The following is a 20,720-nucleotide window of genomic DNA, read 5'->3' as shown; positions in this document are numbered from 1 at the left end:
GGTCTGTCAGAGCAGGACAGAACAGCAAGGGCAAGCACACACACAACTACTCTCAGAACCATACAACCTATCACACCATCCCAACACACCCTACAATCCATACCCACAGCCTCCACCCAACACCAAGCTATAGAACCCCACAGTATGCCACCAGGTCTCCCACCCTCACAGGCCCCCCAAACCACAGTGTTGGAAAGGAAACTGAAGGTATGGTACACAAACGCTGATGGAATAACAAATAAGTGGGAGGAGTGGCAAGAAAGAGTCAAAGAAGCATCACCGGACATCATAGCTCTCACAGAAACCAAGCTTACAGGTATGATAACAGATGCCATCTTTCCAACGGGATACCAAATCCTGAGGAAAGACAGAGGGAACAGGGGGGGTGGAGGAGTGGCGTTGCTGATCAAAAATCGCTGGAATTTTGATGAGCTGGAGAGAGAAGATAGCGGAGAAGAAAGTGATTACATAGTGGGAACACTTCACTCTGGAGGTCCCAAGGTGGTAATAGCAGTGATGTATAACCCACCACAGAACAGCAGGAGGCCAAGGCAAGAGTACGACGAGAGCAATAGAGCGATGGTTGACACACTAGCTAGAGTGGCCAGAAGAGCTCATGCATGCAGGGCAAAGCTCCTGATCATGGGTGACTTTAACCACAAGGAGATAGATTGGGAGAACTTGGACCCACATGGGGGCCAAGATACTTGGAGGGCTAAGATGATGGAGGTGGTACTGGAGAACTTCATGTACCAACACGTAAGGGACACTACAAGAGAGAGAGGAGAGGATGAACCAGCAAGGCTGGACTTAGTATTCACCTTCAGTAGTGCAGATATCGAGGACATCACATATGAAAGACCCCTTGGGGCCAGGGACCATGTGGTTGTAAGCTTCGAATACACAGTAGAGCTACAAGTGGAGGGAGAAGCAGGAAGGCCAGGACGAATGAAGCCAAACTACAAGAAAGGGGACTACACAGGAATGAGGAACTACCTGAACGGGGTTCAGTGGGACAGAGAACTGGCAGGGAAACCAGTTAATGAGATGATGGAATATGTAGCAATAAAATGCAAGGAGGCTGAGGAGAGGTTTGTACCCAAGGGTAACAGGAGTAATGAAAAAGCCAGGATGAGCCCATGGTTTACCCAAAGGTGCAGGGAGGCAAAAACCAAGTGTGCTAGGGAATGGAAGAAATATAGAAGGCAAAGGACCCAGGAGAATAAGGAGAACAGTCGTAGAGCCAGAAATGAATATGCACAGATAAGAAGGGAGGCCCAAAGACAATATGAAAATGACATAGCAGCGAAAGCCAAATCTGACCCGAAACTGTTGTACAGCCACATCAGGAGGAAAACAACAGTCAAGGACCAGGTAATCAGGCTAAGGAAGGAAGGAGGAGAGACAACAGGAAATGACCGGGAAGTATGTGAAGAACTCAACAAGAGATTCAAAGAAGTGTTCACAGAGGAGACAGAAGGGACTCCAGAAAGACGGAGAGGTGGGGCACACCACCAAGTGCTGGACACAGTGCACACAACCGAGGAAGAAGTGAAGAGGCTTCTGAGTGAGCTAGATACCTCAAAGGCAATGGGGCCAGATAACATCTCCCCATGGGTATTGAGAGAGGGAGCAGAGGCGCTATGTGTACCCCTAACAACAATATTCAATACATCTATCGAAACAGGGAGATTGCCTGAGGCATGGAAGACAGCAAATGTAGTCCCAATCTTTAAAAAAGGAGACAGACATGAAGCATTAAACTACAGACCAGTGTCACTGACATGTATAGTATGCAAAATCATGGAGAAGATTATCAGGAGAAGAGTGGTGGAACACCTAGAAAGGAATGATCTCATCAACAGCAGCCAGCATGGTTTCAGGGACGGGAAATCCTGTGTCACAAACCTACTGGAGTTCTATGACATGGTGACAGCAGTAAGACAAGAGAGAGAGGGGTGGGTGGATTGCATTTTCTTGGACTGCAAGAAGGCGTTTGACACAGTTCCACACAAGAGATTGGTGCAAAAACTGGAGGACCAAGCAGGGATAACAGGGAAGGCACTACAATGGATCAGGGAATACTTGTCAGGAAGGCAGCAGCGAGTCATGGTACGAGGCGAGGTGTCAGAGTGGGCACCTGTGACCAGCGGGGTCCCGCAGGGGTCAGTCCTAGGACCAGTGCTGTTTCTGGTATTTGTGAACGACATGACGGAAGGAATAGACTCTGAGGTGTCCCTGTTTGCAGATGACGTGAAGTTGATGAGAAGAATACACTCGATCGAAGACCAGGCAGAACTACAAAGGGATCTGGACAGGCTGCAGAACTGGTCCAGCAATTGGCTCCTGGAGTTCAATCCCACCAAGTGCAAAGTCATGAAGATTGGGGAAGGGCAAAGAAGGCCGCAAACGGAGTACAGTCTAGGGGGTCAGAGACTACAAACCTCACTCAAGGAAAAAGATCTTGGGGTGAGTATAACACCAGGCACATCTCCTGAAGCGCACATCAACCAAATAACTGCTGCAGCATATGGGCGCCTAGCAAACCTCAGAACAGCATTCCGACATCTTAATAAGGAATCGTTCAGGACCCTGTACACCGTATACGTTAGGCCCATATTGGAGTATGCGGCACCAGTTTGGAACCCACACCTAGCCAAGCACGTAAAGAAACTAGAGAAAGTGCAAAGGTTTGCAACAAGACTAGTCCCAGAGCTAAGAGGTATGTCCTACGAGGAGAGGTTAAGGGAAATCAACCTGACGACACTGGAGGACAGGAGAGATAGGGGGGACATGATAACGACATACAAAATACTGAGAGGAATTGACAAGGTGGACAAAAACAGGATGTTCCAGAGATTGGACACAGTAACAAGGGGACACAGTTGGAAGCTAAAGACACAGATGAATCACAGGGATGTTAGGAAGTATTTCTTCAGCCACAGAGTAGTCAGTAAGTGGAATAGTTTGGGAAGCGATGTAGTGGAGGCAGGATCCATACATAGCTTTAAGCAGAGGTACGATAAAGCTCACGGCTCAGGGAGAGTGACCTAGTAGCGATCAGTGAAGAGGCGGGGCCAGGAGCTCGGACTCGACCCCCGCAACCTCAACTAGGTGAGTACAACTAGGTGAGTACACACACACACACACACACATGCACACACACATGCACACACACACACACATACACACACACACACACACACACACACACACACACACACACACACACACACACACATACATACAGACACACACACACACACACATATACAGGATTTCACACCTTCCTGTGAAGTGACCCTCTAGCCCTTCCTTTCCCCCCCCACTCTCCCTCTCCTCTCCTCTCTCTTCCTCTCTCTCTCTCTCCCCCTTTCTCTCATCCTCTCTCCCTCTCCCTCTCTCTCTTCCTCTCTTACTCTCTCTCTTCCTCTTCTTTTCTCTCTCTCTCTCTTCCCTTGTCACTCCCCCCTCTCTCTTACCTTTTCCCTCTCTCTCACTTTCTCCCCCTTTTTCCCTTCTTTTCCCCTCCTTCTAGGCTCCCCTTCTCTCTCTTTCTCCCTCTCTCTCACTCTCTCCCCCTTTTTCTTTTTCTCTTTCTCTCTCTCTTTCACTAAAAAAAAAAATGGTTGGGACTCGCAGGAATCAGGGATCAGATGACAATGGTACTGGTAGGGAGGAATGGATGAAGGAGCAGTGGAAAAGGATAGAGCAAGAATGGGAGAGAAAATTAGGAGAGCTTTCTGAAAAATTGGAGAAAGAGCTCTCTGTGAAATGGGAAAAGAGGTTGGAGATGGAGACGAAGAATTGGGAGGCACAAGTCGAAACTGCAGTAGCCAGGGTAAAGGTCCTAGAATTTGAGGTAAACAGGCTGAAGCAAGTCTCAGGGGTAGCGACCAGAGAAGACACACCATACGAAACTGAGAGGCTGAACAGGAAGGAAGGAGATATGAATTATGCTAAGGTCATATCAGCCTGCAAAGAAGGGCCAGGGAGTGGAAGGGAAGAGCAGATGGGTGCAGATGGAGAGGGAGATAGGTCGAATGCTGAGGCACAACCATGCTACCAAGAGCCACTGGAAAAATCAAGGGAGAAAATGACCACATACAGACAGGAACCAGAGTCACAGAGGGAGAGGCAATGGGAGGAGGAAAGGGCAAAATCAGTGATTATCCATGGGCTTCAGGAGAGAGAGGAAAGGACACACACTGAAAGACGGCAGGAAGAAAGAAAGGAGATTGAGAAAATCATCACGGAAATAGGGGGAGAAGACATGGATGAGATTGTAAATTTTCAGAGAATAGGGGGGTACTTAAAGGGGAGAAATCGACCGATCAAGCTGATTTTCAGGACAGAAACAGTGCGGAACAGGATCCTCCAAGAGAAACCACGGTTGAAATGCTCGGAAGAGTACAAGAAGGTGTTCCTAGACAGAGACAGAACACAGAGAGACAGCAGCTGAGGGAGAGGACAAAAAAGCGAAAGGAGCTAGAAAAGGAGACAAGGGTGGAACCAGCAGAGGTCAGTCAAAGCAGAACAGAGCAGCAAGGGCAAGCACACACACAACTATCCTCAGAACCCCACAACCTATCACACCATCCCAACACACAATACAATCCATACCCACAGCTTCCACCCAACCCCCCAACCATAGAATCCCACAGTATGCTACCAGGTCTCCCACCCCCACAGGCCCCCCAAACCACAGTGTTGGAAAGGAAACTGAAGGTATGGTACACAAACGCTGATGGAATAACAAACAAGTGGGAGGAGTGGCACGAAAGAGTCAAAGAGGCATCACCAGACATCATAGCGATCACAGAAACCAAGCTTACAGGTATGATAACAGATGCCATCTTTCCAGGGGGATACCAGATCCTGAGAAAAGACAGAAGGAACAGGGGGGGGTGGAGGAGTGGCATTGCCGATCAAACACCGATGGAATTTTGATGAGCTGGAGAGAGGAGACAGCGGAGAAGAAAGTGATTACATAGCGGGAACACTTCACTCTGGAGGTCCCAAGGTGATAATTGCAGTGATGTATAACCCACCACAGAACAGCAGGAGGCCAAGGCAAGAGTATGACGAGAGCAATAGAGCGATGGTTGACACACTGGCTGCAGTGGCCAGAAGAGCTCATGCATGCAGGGCAAAGCTCCTGATCATGGGCGACTTTAACCACAAGGAGATCGAATGGGAGAACTTGGAGCCACATGGGGGGCCAAGATACATAGAGGGCTAAAATGATGGAGGTGGTACTGGAAAACTTCATGTACCAACACGTAAGGGACACTACAAGAGAGAGAGGAGAGGATGAACCAGCAAGACTGGACTTAGTATTCACCTTGAGTAGTGCAGATATTGAGGACATCACATATGAAAGACCCCTTGGGGCCAGCGATCATGTGGTTTTGAGCTTCGAATACACAGTAGAGCTACAAGTGGAGAGGGAAGCAGGAACGCCAGGACAAATGAAACCAAACTACAGGAAAGTGGACTACACAGGAATGAGGAACTTCCTGAATGAGGTTCAGTGGGACAGAGAACTGGCAGGGAAGCCAGTTAATGAGATGATGGAATATGTAGCAACAATGTGCAAGGAGGCTGAGGAGAGGTTTGTACCCAAGGGTAACAGGAATAATGAAAAAGCCAGGATGAGCCCATGGTTCACCCAAAGATGCAAGGAGGCAAAAACCAAGTGTGCTAGGGAATGGAAGAAATATAGAAGGCAAAGGACCCAGGAGAATAAGGAGAGCAGTCGTAGAGCCAGAAACGAATATGCACAGATAAGAAGGGAGGCCCAACGTCAATATGAAAACGGCATAGCAGCAAAAGCCAAATCTGACCCGAAGCTGTTATACAGTCACATCAGGAAGAAAACAACCGTCAAGGACCAGGTAATCAGGCTAAGGAAGGAAGGAGGAGAGACAACAAGAAATGACCGTGAAGTATGTGAGGAACTCAACAAGAGATTCAAAGATGTGTTCACAGAGGAGACAGAAGGGGCTCCAGAAAGACGGAGAGAGGTGGGGTACACCACCATGTGCTGGACACAGTACACACAACTGAGGAAGAAGTGAAGAGGCTTCTGAGTGAGCTAGATACCTCAAAGGCAATGGGGCCAGATAACATCTCTCCATGGGTCCTGAGAGAGGGAGCAGAGGTGCTATTTGTACCCCTAACAACAATATTCAATACATCTATCGAAACAGGGAGATTGCCTGAGGCATAGAAGACAGCAAATGTGGTCCCAGTCTTTAAAAAAGGAGACAGACATGAAGCATTAAACTACAGACCAGTGTCACTGACATGTATAGCATGCAAAATCATGGAAAAGATTGTCAGGAGAAGAATGGTGGAACATCTAGAAAGGAATGATCTCATCACCAGCAGCCAACATGGTTTCAGAGACGGGAAATCCTGTGTCACAAACCTACTGGAGTTCTATGACATGGTGACAGCAGTAAGACAAGAGAGAGAGGGGTGGGTGGATTGCATTTTCTTGGACTGCAAGAAGGCGTTTGACACAGTACCACACAAGAGATTAGTGCAAAAACTGGAGGACCAAGCAGGGATAACAGGGAAGGCACTGCAATGGATCAGGGAATACTTGTCAGGAAGACAGCAGCGAGTAATGGTACGTGGCGAGGTGTCAGAGTGGGCACCTGTGACCAGCGGGGTCCCACAGGGGTCAGTCCTAGGACCAGTGCTGTTTCTGGTATTTGTGAACGACATGACGGAAGGAATAAACTCCGAGGTGTCCCTGTTTGCAGATGACGTGAAGTTGATGAGAAGAGTTCATTCGATCGAAGACCCGGCAGAAATACAAAGGGATCTGGACAGGCTGCAGACCTGGTCCAGCAACTGGCTCCTGGAGTTCAATCCCACCAAGTGCAAAGTCATGAGGATTGGGGAAGGGCAAAGAAGACCGCAGACGGAGTACAGTCTAGGGGGCCAGAGACTACAAACATCACTCAAGGAAAAAGATCTTGGGGTGAGTATAACACCAGGCACATCTCCTGAAGCGCACATCAACCAAATAACTGCTGCAGCATATGGGCGCCTGGCAAACCTCAGAACAGCATTCCGACATCTTAATAAGGAATCGTTCAGGACCCTGTACACCGTGTACGTTAGGCCCATATTGGAGTATGCGGCACCAGTTTGGAACCCACACCTAGCCAAGCATGTAAAGAAACTAGAGAAAGTGCAAAGGTTTGCAACAAGACTAGTCCCAGAGTTAAGAGGTATGTCCTATGAGGAGAGGTTAAGGGAAATCAACCTGACGACACTGGAGGACAGGAGAGATAGGGGGGACATGATAACGACTTACAAAATACTGAGAGGAATTGACAAGGTGGACAAAGACAGGATGTTCCAGAGACTGGACACAGCAACAAGGGGACACAGTTGGAAGCTGAAAACACAGATGAATCAAAGGGATGTTAGGAAGTATTTCTTCAGCCACAGAGTAGTCAGGAAGTGGAATAGTTTGGGAAGCGATGTAGTGGAGGCAGGATCCATACATAGCTTTAAGCAGAGGTACGATAAAGCTCATGGTTCAGGGAGAGTGACCTAGTAGTGACCAGTGAAGAGGCGGGGCCAGGAGCTTGGACTCGACCCCTGCAACCTCAACTAGGTGAGTACAACCAGGTGAGTACACACACACACACACACACACACACATATATATATATATATATATATGTCGTGACTAATAGGCAGAACTTATTATTATTATTAAAGATTAGCCGGTATTCTCCCGGCCCGGGCCTTTTCCAAGTGGTGGCCCCTGCCTTGGCTCCCTCTTTAGGGAGTGTCTGAGACCGAAGTCTCCCATGGGAGGAGGCACAAGTACCTCCTCATCTTTGGGACCAACTGTCCCCAGGCCTAGCCACAAGCTAGGCCTCTCTGGTCTGCCATCCCCGCCCCAAGGGAGCAAATGGGAATGACAGTCTTATGAGCTAAAGGCTCGGGCTCAGGCACCTACCCTACCCTAGAAGGGTTAGGCATGGTGTCGATCATATAGGCAGAACTTGCGATCTTGGCTTAAATAGCAATGCTCATCTTGCCATATAGGACAAGTGAAAATTTGTGTATGCAATAATTTCGCCAAAATCATTCTGAACCTAACGAAAAAAATATATTTCACTGTGTTTGTTTAGTATTAAATTATTGTAAACAAATCTAAAATATATTTAGTTGGGTTAGGCTAAAATAAATTGTTCTTGTTATAATAAGGTTAGGTAAGTTTTCTAAGATTCTCTTGGAGCTAAATTAATTTTTTTTACATTAACATTAATGAAAAAAATATATCTTTAAACGTATAAGAGAAATTTTTAGAAAGGACTTAATTTTAAATGAGTTCTTGCTAACTGACCAGTTTTACATATTCGGCAGGACATATATATATATATATATATATAAATATATATATATATATATATATATATATATATATATATATATATATATATATATATATATATATATATATATATATATATATATATATATATATATATATATATACATATATATATATATATATATATATATATATATATATATATATATATATATATATATATATATATATATATATATATATATGTCGTGCCGAATATGTAAAACTGGTCAATTAGCAAGAACTCATTTAAAATTAAGTCCTTTCCAAAATTTTCTCTTATATGTTTAAAGATATATTTTTTTCATTAATGTTAATGTAAAATTTGTTAATTTTGAACCAAAAGTAACTTAGAAAACTTACCTAACCTTTTTATAACAAGAGCAATTTATTTTAGCCTAACCCAACTAAATATATTTAAGATTTGTTTACAGTAATTTAAAACTAAACAAACACAATGAAATATATTTTTTTCGTTAGGTTCAGAATGATTTTGGCGAAATTATTGCATACACAAATTTTCACTTGTCCTATATGGCAAGATGAGCATTGCTATTTAAGCCAAGATGGCAAGTTCTGCCTATTCGGCACGACATATATATATACCTTTACATATATATATATATACATGTACATATATATATATATATATATATATATATATACATGTACATATATATATATATACATGTACATATATATATATATTGCATACACAGACCTTAACCATCGATTATGTTAGTTATGCTCTTGAAAATGGTGTCTAATCCCAGAAGAATGTCTAATACAAATTGAAGAACATATGGGAAAAATAAGGTTACGTTCTCCTGACCCTCATAAATGGCAACAACTTTTTTTTAGATCCCCCAAATTGTAAATAAAAAATGATAATGTAGTTGTAGCTGGATGTCGAGATGTATTATGTTTCATGCATTGGTTAAGGCTACAACTTTTACAGAAATAATATTTCTTACCTTAAATTGTGGGTGCTGGTGTATGTCGATGATTCTGAACAGTGGAGAGGGATTCTTTGGCCAGGGCTGGATTAAGGCATGGGCTTCAGGGGCTGCAGCCCAGGGGCCCTCCACCAGCTGGAGGGTATCCAGAGATGTTCTCAAAAACTTCAATTTACTGATTTTTTGGAGAAATTTATTTCTAAGAAATTATGCAAAGCAAATATTTGAATTTTAATTGTGGTTGAAGATCTGGCACTAAAGTTAATGGTTTTACTGGAACAAAGCTTCTGAATGTGTACAGGAATTATCAATAGTGGAGAATCTCGAATGCAAAATTCTTGCTGTACAGGTAAAACATGACTTCAGGAATAAAGTGACGCTTAAACCAGTCAATAAATAATTCCTCTGTCATCCATGCTACTTGTTTAACCTACAAATTAATGGTATGGTGGTTTTATCTACACCTTTTAAAACATGCAGTCTCAGATCAGTAAATAATCAGTAAATACATCATTCCAAAGGAGCAAGATGAAGCGATGACAAAAGTATTCTTTATAGTTACCAATCGAGTAAGATTTCCTGAAACCTTACTCGATCGACACCTCCCTACTTAATCTAATAACCAACCTGAGAATTCAAATGTCGTTAGGGAATCTCATGGGTATTGTGACCTTTGGCATGCAAACAGCATTCGATACAGTTAACTTTAATATACATATAAGAAACTGCAAAGCTGCTGGCATAGACTCTGCAGACTGGTTTAAGTCCTACCTGAGCAACTGGAAACAAATTGTCAAGATCAATAGTACAGAATCAGAACTGCCAACAGCATATGGGGGTTCTCCAAAGTAGTATTCTGGGCTCCTTATTATTTTTATGTGAATGACATGCTCATCAGTATCAAGAGTAAGCTTCTGTTGTATGCAGAAGACAATGCTCTGCTAGTCTCAGGTATAGCCTCACAAGATATAGCCAACATACTATCACTAGAACTAGTCTCTCCTGCAGCAAATGGTTTGTAGACAAGCTATCGCTGCACCTCAGGAAAACAGAAGCCATTCTCTTTAGCATGAAAAGTAAACTGAAAAATGTAAATACTTCTCTGTGTCCAGTTCCTTGATAATGTGATAAATCAGGAAAGCTGTTGGAAAGTCACTATTCTTTCACATTTCTTTATATTATATATATATATATATATATATATATATATATATATATATATATATATATATATATATATATATATATATATATATATAAACATATATAATAAAAATATATATTATATATATATATATATATATATATATATATATATATATATATATATATTTATATATATGTATGTGTGTGTGTGTGTGTGTGTGTGTACTCACCTAGTTGAGGTTGCAGGGATCGAGTCCAAGCTCCTGGCCCCGCCTCTTCACTGGTCGCTACTAGGTCACTCTCCCTGAACCATGAGCTTTATCGTACCTCTGCTTAAAGCTATATATGGATCCTGCCTCCACTACATCGCTTCCTTAACTATTCCACTTCCTGACTACTCTGTGGCTGAAAAAAATACTTCCTAACATCCCTGTGATTCATCTGTGTCTTCAGCTTCCAACTCTGTCCCCGTGTTGCTGTGTCCAGTCTCTGGAACATCCTGTCTTTGTCCACCTTGTGTGTGTGTGTGTGTGTGTGTGTGTGTGTGTGTGTGTGTGTGTGTGTGTGTGTGTGTGTGTGTGTGTGTGTGTGTGTGTGTGTGTGTGTGTGCATGTGTGTGTGTGTGTGTGTGTATGCCAATAGGCAAAATTGATCAATTAGCAAGAACTCATTCAAAATTAAGTCCTTTCTAAAATTTTCTCTTGTACGTTTAAAGACATGTTTTTTTTTTTTTTTATTTATGTTAATGTAAAAATTAATAATTTTGTACCAAAAAGAAAACTTACCTAACCTTATTATAACAAGCGCAATTTAATTTAGCCTAATCCAACTAAATATATTTTAGATAAGTTGACAATAATGTAATAATAAACAAACACGATAAAATATTTTTTTTCGCTAATTTTAGAATGATTTTCCAGAAATTATTGTATACATAAATTTTCGCTTGCCTTATTCGGCAAGAAGATTATTATTATTATAATCATGTGGGAGCGCTAAATCCTTAGGATTATACAACGCATGTGGGGGGGGAGGGATGGAAGGTATTCAGGCTCAATTCAGGGAACTGGAGCACAGATCCAATTCCCTAGATCAAGAGCCCCTCACCAACGTCAAGGAACCTCCCTTGAGGGGTCGGCAAGAAGAGCGTTGCTATTTAAGCCAAATCGCAAGTTTTTTCCTATTCCACACGACATATATAACGGTGGTTGTTAATGTAGAGCAGATTATTATTATTATTATTAAAAAGGGGAAGCGCTAAACCCGTAGGATTATACAGCGCCTGGGGGGGATGTGGAAGGCATTCAGGCTTAATTCGGGGAACTGGAGCACAGATCCAATTCCCTAAATCAAGAGCCCCTCACCAACATCAAGGAACCTTCCTTGAGGGGAATGTAGAGCAGAGTAAGTTGATGTCCCTGGTAGAGTGGCTGGTGGGGCTGACACATCAACACAATGATCTCTGAAAACTTCAGGCTCTCACAAGCCTATTCTTGTCCTGCCTTCCACACTAACTCCCTAAAAAATATCTTTGCCTGTATACAATGCACAGTAAAGCGAACATGCAGAACTTTCTGGTGGTGAACACAGTAACCACTGGTGACCTAATCTTCCCACTGGAAATAAGTCAGTTCGACTTTTTGTATATGTGTGTTCAACTTTTCAGGGAATCACTACACCAACCCTCTGTGATCAATGGAAACATGGATTATTTCTGACCTCCTCAGCGAGACGATGACAACTTGCTGAGCTTAAGTTGAGAGAGACGTGAAGCTTGTAGTGAGTATTAACGTGTGGTGGTGGAGGTCACCTCAACGTCTCTCATGTTGACTGACGCTGAGCTTGGCGGGCTTGTTGCTACATTTGCTAAATTCATGTGCTGAGTTATTAGTCTTTTTAGTTGACAAAATTTGATTCTTTGTTTTCCAATTTTAAAGATATAATGAGTAAGTTTAAGTAAGTTAATTTAGGCACATGTACATATAAATACAATTATCGTATATAGTGTAAATTACCTAGGATAATCCCCAAAAAATCAGAATAAGTTAGTATTTCCACTGGGGTCCTTGATATATATATATATATATATATATATATATATATATATATATATATATATATATATATTTGTGTGTGTGTGTGTGTGTGTGTGTGTGTAAAATAATATACATTATTTTGCAAATGGCTTCTTAGTTATTAGCTAAATCACAAACTTTTGTAGCATAATTGTTTTACGTTTTATTTTTTCTTTAAAAACTTCACAGAAAATTTACATAATTGCTTTAAAATAAGTGGAAAATTAATATTTTGCTTATACCCCTGACTGCTGGAGAAGCAACCAGACGTCGAAAGATTGAGACCCGTGTTAGGGCTTCGTCCTGACGAATATAACAACAAGTTGTTTTACTAAATTATATACGTATTCTTTTTAGTATTAAATGGTTGTGGCTCAGCAAACTAGTGGAAGGTCTCGGTCAGATGACCAAAAGTGGCATGTCAGGAAACACTTCTGTTGCCTGACGAACCTGACCTGAACCTAACTTAGCCACTGTCGTTAGTGCTGACACAACATATATACCCTAAGGGGTGTATTTCTCTCAGAGTAAATATGCTAAGTTTACTTCGATCCCTATTTTAGCTATTTAAATATTCTTACCCGGTGGTCAAAAGGTTATTGTGCAACCACAATCGCCCTTGTGTAGCCGATAGGCTTGAAACCCCATTAACCATCCAGCTAAGTGGTTAATCCCTGTATAACAGGGTTAATCCCTGTATAACGAGGTTACTCCCTATATAACGAGGTTAATCCTTGTATAACGAGGTTAATCCCTGTATAACGGGGTTAATCCATGTATAACAAGACTAATCCCTGTATAACGAGGTTAGTCCCTGTATAACGAGGTTAATCCCTGTATAACGGGGTTAATCCATGTATAACAAGACTAATCCCTGTATAACGAGGTTAGTCCCTGTATAACGAGGTTAATCGCTGTATAACGAGGTTAACCCCTGTATAACGACGTTAATCCTTGTATAACGAGGTTAATCCCTATATAACGAGGTTAATCCCTGTGTAACGAGTTTAATCCCTGGATAACGAGGTTAATCCCTGCATAACGAGGTTAATCCCTGTAATGTACCCATCTAGTAAATTATGAATAGCCTATTATGGATAATACCTTAACATGGAAATTTCCCATCAGCCTGAGTACTCTCTAATTTGTAGTTACTGAGGTCGAGTCACAGCTCCTGGCCCAGAGTGTACTTGCATGGAGGAAAGACATGTGATCAACTCTTCCATAAGTTTTGACTGGAATCGATGACAAAACGTGACTACAACCTGTATGTCAATAACCACAGAGAAAATGTGTGAAATCACGAGTGTTTTCATGTGAGCATGCATACATTTTTCAATTACCAACAACCAAGGAGATCCTTAAACAGGTGTTGTTTATATTCCTACTGAGGAATGGAGAAAGGGATAATTATTGAAGGCTGGTGGACATACTGCACTATGTGCAGCCTTTAAAAAAAAGGAAGAATTAGCTAGTAGGCTGGCTACAATATTACTATGCCAAAGCAATCATTTAGGTGCAACATAATTCAGTTACCTATGGATTATTTTATTTACAGAATGCTGTAGCAATGACGTAAGTTAATTAGAAACTTGGATGCAAAGGACTGGATATTAATTATTAAGGTACTTGGAAACAATCCTGTTAATTAACTCTGCTAATAAAGGCTTGAACAGCGATTATTAAAGTAAATAGCAACTACAGTGGTTGAAAATTTGATCATTTAGTCTTTGCATATTAGCATAGATATGCAGTAATAACTTGCTAAGAGCATAAACCAATTAAGAATTTCATATTGTTTTCTGTTACAGGCAGGAATAAGTCCAGCTAATGGACTAAAGAACATTGTAGTGTTCTTTAAAAGAATATATGAATCCTTATTTCCTCAAGAAGGTTGGTCGGTCTTCGTCAGGATACAGATTTCTGACTCGGGTCTAGTCATTAGATGTACCATTTAGTAGCTCCTAGAAGGAGTTGTCAGTGGTTTTGTGGAAAATACTGTATATATATTTTCCAGAAATACAGTAGTTATAATAGATGGCCATACTGTATTTAATAAAAATTATGTTATAAAAATGGGAAATTCTGCGCTTGCGCAGAAGAGACTCGCCATGTTTGAACTAGCTAACACAAACGTTAGTGAATAATGGGAAGAATTTTTCGTGCTCTAGAGGTTAAATTGGGCTGACACCTCTCAAATAGGAGCCGAAATTGTTGGATGTGCATTCCTGCATAACTTGAGATATCAGGCGACTGGACAAGACAACTACAGGAACCTCAGATAAGTCTTATGTTGTAACTCTGGCCAGTGTTATTTTCATGGATAGATAGTGAGGTTTTCTGAGTATGATAACCTTAATCTCCAGTCAAATTGGTGGGTGATATTAAGATATATTCTCCTTCTGTTATGTAAATGTGTGTGTATATATATATATATATATATATATATATATATATATATATATATATATATATATATATATATATATATATATATATATATATATATATATATATATATATATATATATATATAATCATTTATTAATTTTAATATACAGTCCACAAACTTATATATTTACTAGAATTCCTGGTTTTGTATATTTCATTTATAATTAATAGGTCTAGAGCAACTTGTGGATATGACAGTTGTAGGTATCGAAGGGGGACATTTTTGCGACCTAGGTGTCCCAAATTCCTACTTGTCTAAGTAACTTTGATAAATAATAATTATCTGTTACCATATACTGATATGTACATTATGAGTTACATCCAGATAAATGTAATTTTCCACAGGTTTGATTCTGAAGGTACTAGTGACTGAGGTCTGTGACTGGCTCAGTGGCTGAAGCAAGGATGAGTGTTGTTAAACATCTCAGTACTATTGATAAGATATCCTTGAAAATAATGGGTATCAAATTCGAAGATCCCACACACATCCTTGTGTCAGTCTTGTGATGAAGATAAAACGAATATAAAATCTATCATATCGATCCATGGTATAAATAATGCTCTTCAATAGTTTAGAAACTTATTATTTTATTGCTGTATTTTATTGTTGTCTTCATTAAATTATTTTGTAGAATTTCCAAAATGGGTAAGAACAAGGTAAATAATACTTTCCTTCTGTTCTCTGTTGATATTAGGCTCTTACTAAGTGAGCTGTACACTGCCAGTATGGGTAATCTGTAACAATAACCCATATTCAACATTAAGATAACAACGTAAATATTTTCGGTCTTGAGCTACACCGAAAATACATATGTATGTTTGTACTGTTGAATGTGAGTTATTCTTTTATGAGTGATACAATGGAAATACGGTAATAGGCTTTCCATTCACTTACTGCTGACAGCTATTATTGAAAGCTGTAAGAACAATACACAAGGTATACAAACACCTATTGTTTTAATTATTAGTTGAATATGACTATATCGGACGTCTTAAGTGAAAAAAATATACATTCTAATGATTTTGTTCTTACTACACTCTTTTTAATAAAATAAAACACACTGTGTACGAATAATGTAGTGAAGGAGGAAGTCAGTATACTTCCCACTACTTACACCTTTCACCGTACGTTCTCCTACCTCTCGTGTGTGTACTTAACCTCCACACTTCTCATAGGGCCCCGACAGTGGCAGTAATGACATTATTTTGTTCCCTCTCATCCTTTCCCTTACACTAAACTTCCTTAACCAATCTCTGATCTTATTTTGCTTTCTAGTCTTCCTTGTACTCTAAGGTTGCTTTGTCACTGCAGTCAACTACCTTTCTTGACGCTTGTTTTAATAATCCTTAGGCCTTTAACAAGTAGCACACCAGTGTGGTCTTTATTGCCACGGTGTGTAATAAATATTTATCACTAAGACTTGGAAATACTGCAAGGCTACTTCATATTTCCACTTCTCTTTCTCCGCACTGCTGCTTGAGTACTTTCATTGTTCATAATTTGCATTTACATTATCCAAGACCCGCCAATAGACCATGTTTTATCGATTAGGTTTGTGTCACGCCTTAATGGTACGGTGCCTTTCCAAATTTTATGTCAAACATTTGTAGGTAGAATATATTTCAGCCTTCACGGGACCACTAGTGTAATTAAACTGACCAGGTCTTTGTCATAGTTCACAGATACAGCAGCGTCTTGCCCCATCAAATTCTGTCAGTTTTGATGCTGTCATTGTTTGTTAACGTCTAGGGCTCCTTGAGGCAAGTGTCAACTTTATACCCACTTTCGCTAGACCAGCAGAGTCCCACGTCACTACAGTAATATATACAACCTTCACGAAGGTTTCAGCATCTGCATACTCATGTATCCCCCTCACAGCCGAGGCTGAAAATCCAGCAACCTGTCTTACTTTCATCTCTGCCTCAGAATGGCTGACTGTGTTCTTCAAGTGCGTTACCTTTTATATTTGAACCTCAGAGTCTTCTTGATCTTGTTATCTTATATTGCAGTTTCCTCTGCCTCTCTCAAACAGGACTTTTGTTGCCAATTTATTCGACATATTTTTGTTTATAGCTCAGTGTCCAGACTTTGAGTTGTAATCTAGCTGATAAAAAAAAGGCATTGAAATTTATGTTTATGATCTCATTTTCCTGCAATATGGGTTAAAATCCATTTTATTAGCCATCATTCTGCCAGCCTATCTTACTGTGATAGGTTTAAAACCTCTCCATGGCATTATTGTCACGTCTCTCGTACACCATCACTGATGAATCTTCTAATCCTTAATATAGGATGAGGACAAACTGTGTATATACAATGAGAGATGTATATATGCGCTGAAGTATAGCACTTCTCGCTGTACACTAAGGGATTTGCACCTCTCAGTGTATATACAGTTAGGAATGTGAATCTCAGTGTATATACAGTTAGGAATGTGAATCTCAGTGTATATACAGTGAGAAATGTAAATCTCAGTGTATATAGTGAGGAATGTATATCAGTGTATATACAGTGAGGAATGTACGCCTCAGTGTATATACAGTGAGAAATGTAAATCTCAGTGTATATACAGTGAGGAATGTATATCAGTGTATATACAGTGAGAAATGTACATCTCAGTGTATATACAGTGAGGAATGTATATCTCAGTGTATATACAGTGAGGAATGTATATCTCAGTGTATATACAGTGAGGAATGTATATCTCTGTATATACAGTGAGGAATGTATATCTCAGTGTATATACAGTGAGAAATGTACATCTCAGTGTATATACAGAGGAATGTATATCTCAGTGTATATACAGTGAGAAATGTACATCTCAGTGTATATACAGTGAGGAATGTATATCTCAGTGTATATACAGTGAGGAATGTATATCTCAGTGTATATACAGTGAGAAATGTACATCTCAGTGTTTATACAGTGAGGAATATATATCTCAGTGTATATACAGTGAGAAATGTACATCTCAAGTGTTTATACAGTGAGGAATGTATATCTCAGTGTATATACAGTGAGAAATGTACATCTCAGTGTATATACAGTGAGGAATGTATATATCAGTGTATATACAGTGAGAAATGTACATATCAGTGTATATACAGTGAGGAATGTATATCTCAGTGTATATACAGTGAGAAATGTACATCTCAGTGTATATACAGTGAGGAATGTATATCTCAGTGTATATACAGTGAGAAATGTACATCTCAGTGTATATACAGTGAGGAATGTATATCAGTGTATATACAGTGAGAAATGTACATCTCAGTGTATATACAGTGAGGAATGTATATCTCAGTGTATATACAGTGAGAAATGTACATCTCAGTGTATATACAGTGAGGAATGTATATCTCAGTGTATATACAATGAGAAATGTATATCTCAGTGTATATACAGTGAGAAATGTATATCTCAGTGTATATACAGTGAGAAATGTACATCTCAGTGTATATACAGTGAGGAATGTATATCTCAGTGTATATACAGTGAGGAATGCACATCTCAGTGTATATACAGTGAGGAATGTATATCTCAGTGTATATACAGTGAGAAATGTACATCTCAGAGTATATACAGTGAGAAATGTACATCTCAGTGTATATACAGTGAGGAATGTACATCTCAGTGTATATACAGTGAGAAATGTACATCTCAGTGTATATGCAGTGAGAAATGTACATCTCAGTGTATATACAGTGAGGAATGTATATTTCAGTGTATATACAGTGAGGAATGTATATCTCAGTGTATATACAGTGAGGAATGTATATCTCAGTGTATATACAGTGAGGAATGTACATCTCAGTGTATATACAGTGAAAAATGTACATATCAGTGTATATGCAGTGAGGAATGTATATCTCAGTGTATATACAGTGAGGAATGTATATCTCAGTGTATATACAGTGAGGAATGTATATCTCAGTGTATATACAGTGAGGAATGTATATCTCAGTGTATATACAGTGAGGAATGTATATCTCAGTGTATATACAGTGAGGAATGTACATCTCAGTGTATATATAGTGAGGAATGTATATCTTAAGATGCGTAATTCTAAGGTGAGGTGAGGAGAGTGGTTGGCCGGCAAGATCTCAGCCGCCCGGGTCGTCCATGAGGGAGAATTCGATCGATCAGCTGACAATAAGTACAACTCGGGGAAAGAAAAACCAGAAATGCGGCGAACTAGAAAAAGGACACGAAGAATAAATATTACTAGAGTACCATGAACCAGGAGCAACTGATTATAGAAGGTTCTGAACCGGGGTACTAGCAGAACCCATCACACAAAATTAAATATAAGACTTGTAGACATTGAACCCCCGGGACGTATTTAATAACCGCCACAGAATTTAGACAGTCTATAATAATTAAGTCTCCCAAATAGATATATTAAACTCATTATGAAAGGCAGATGTTTCATAAGCTACAAAGCGCCTAAAATGTTCACTTGTATCGTTGAAAAAACAACAGTGTTATAACAAATTGCTCTGCTTTCCACATATAAGGAGCCAAACAGTCAAGTCAGGTGATCATCCTAGCTGCCAGGGCACTCACAACCACACACACTATTCAACTCTTTTTTTTTTTAGGAAAGCAAAACCGATAAGAAATAGCAAGATTATACTAACACCTCGTTCAACAGAGCCAAACCTGTCCCAGCAGACTCTCCCATCAGAGATTCTTCCATCAGAGACTCTTCCATCAGAGACTCTTCCATCAGAGACTCTCCCATCAGAGACTCTTCCATCAGAGACTCTTCCATCAGAGACTCTCCCATCAGAGACTCTTCCATCAGAGACTTTCCCATCAGAGACTCTTCCATCAGAGACTCTCCCATCAGAGACTCTTCCATCAGAGACTCTCCCATCAGAGACTCTTCCATCAGAGACTTTCCCATCAGAGACTCTTCCATCAGAGACTCTCCCATCAGAGACTCTTCCATCAGAGACTCTCCCATCAGAGATTCTTCCATCAGAAACTCTTCCATCAGAGACTCTTCCATCAGAGACTCTCCCATCAGAGATTCTTCCATCAGAAACTCTTCCATCAGAGACTCTCCCATCAGAGACTCTTCCATCAGAGACTCTCCCATCAGAGACTCTTCCATCAGAGACTCTCCCATCAGAGACTCTTCCATCAGAGACTCCCATCAGAGATTCTTCCATCAGAAACTCTTCCATCAGAGACTCTTCCATCAGAGACTCTCCCATCAGAGATTCTTCCATCAGAAACTCTTCCATCAGAGACTCTCCCATCAGAGACTCTTCCATCAGAGACTCTCCCAGCCATCAGAGACAAATACTAACATCAGCAAAAAATCTTAGCATAAACAAAAATAAAATAACATTTAACATTTTTGCAAACATACGAGGTCTTAAACCAGGTAACAATAATAAAATTCTCTTTTATTAATCTCCTCATATAGGTGTATGTAGTGCTGGCAGCCTACACGCCGACCCCATTCTAAAAACCACTTCAACGGCGAACTTCAAATACCATTTTCAGCGAGCTACTTACTACTGATGGTATAACCAAAGTGTTGCAGTGAAAAATCGGAAATTATTCCTGAACACCCATGGAGCAGCCTAACTCTCATTGTTCCTGAACATCCATGGAGCAGCCTAATTCTCATTGTTCCTGAACATCCATGGAGCAGCCTAATTCTCATTGTT

The 20,720-nt window shown here is 40.4% G+C and overlaps 1 long non-coding RNA gene across 1 annotated transcript in view; it reads right to left on the bottom strand.

Annotated features, from left to right (window-relative positions):
* LOC138853627 (uncharacterized) overlaps positions 1 to 12,359 on the bottom strand; it is a 17,023-nt gene extending 4,664 nt beyond the window's left edge. The window contains exons 1-2 of the long non-coding RNA XR_011392820.1: positions 12,229 to 12,359; positions 9,382 to 9,498 (exon numbers count right to left, since the gene is read on the bottom strand). This is a non-coding gene — a long non-coding RNA (uncharacterized lncRNA). The remainder of the gene's footprint in view (positions 1 to 9,381; positions 9,499 to 12,228) is intronic.
* Between the last annotated feature and the right edge of the window lie 8,361 nt (positions 12,360 to 20,720).

This window comes from Cherax quadricarinatus, chromosome 35 (assembly GCF_038502225.1).
Source record: "Cherax quadricarinatus isolate ZL_2023a chromosome 35, ASM3850222v1, whole genome shotgun sequence".
Lineage (NCBI taxonomy): Eukaryota > Metazoa > Arthropoda > Malacostraca > Decapoda > Parastacidae > Cherax > Cherax quadricarinatus.
Note: the sequence above shows the minus strand (reverse complement) of the source record. Positions and strands in the feature narration are given on the sequence as shown.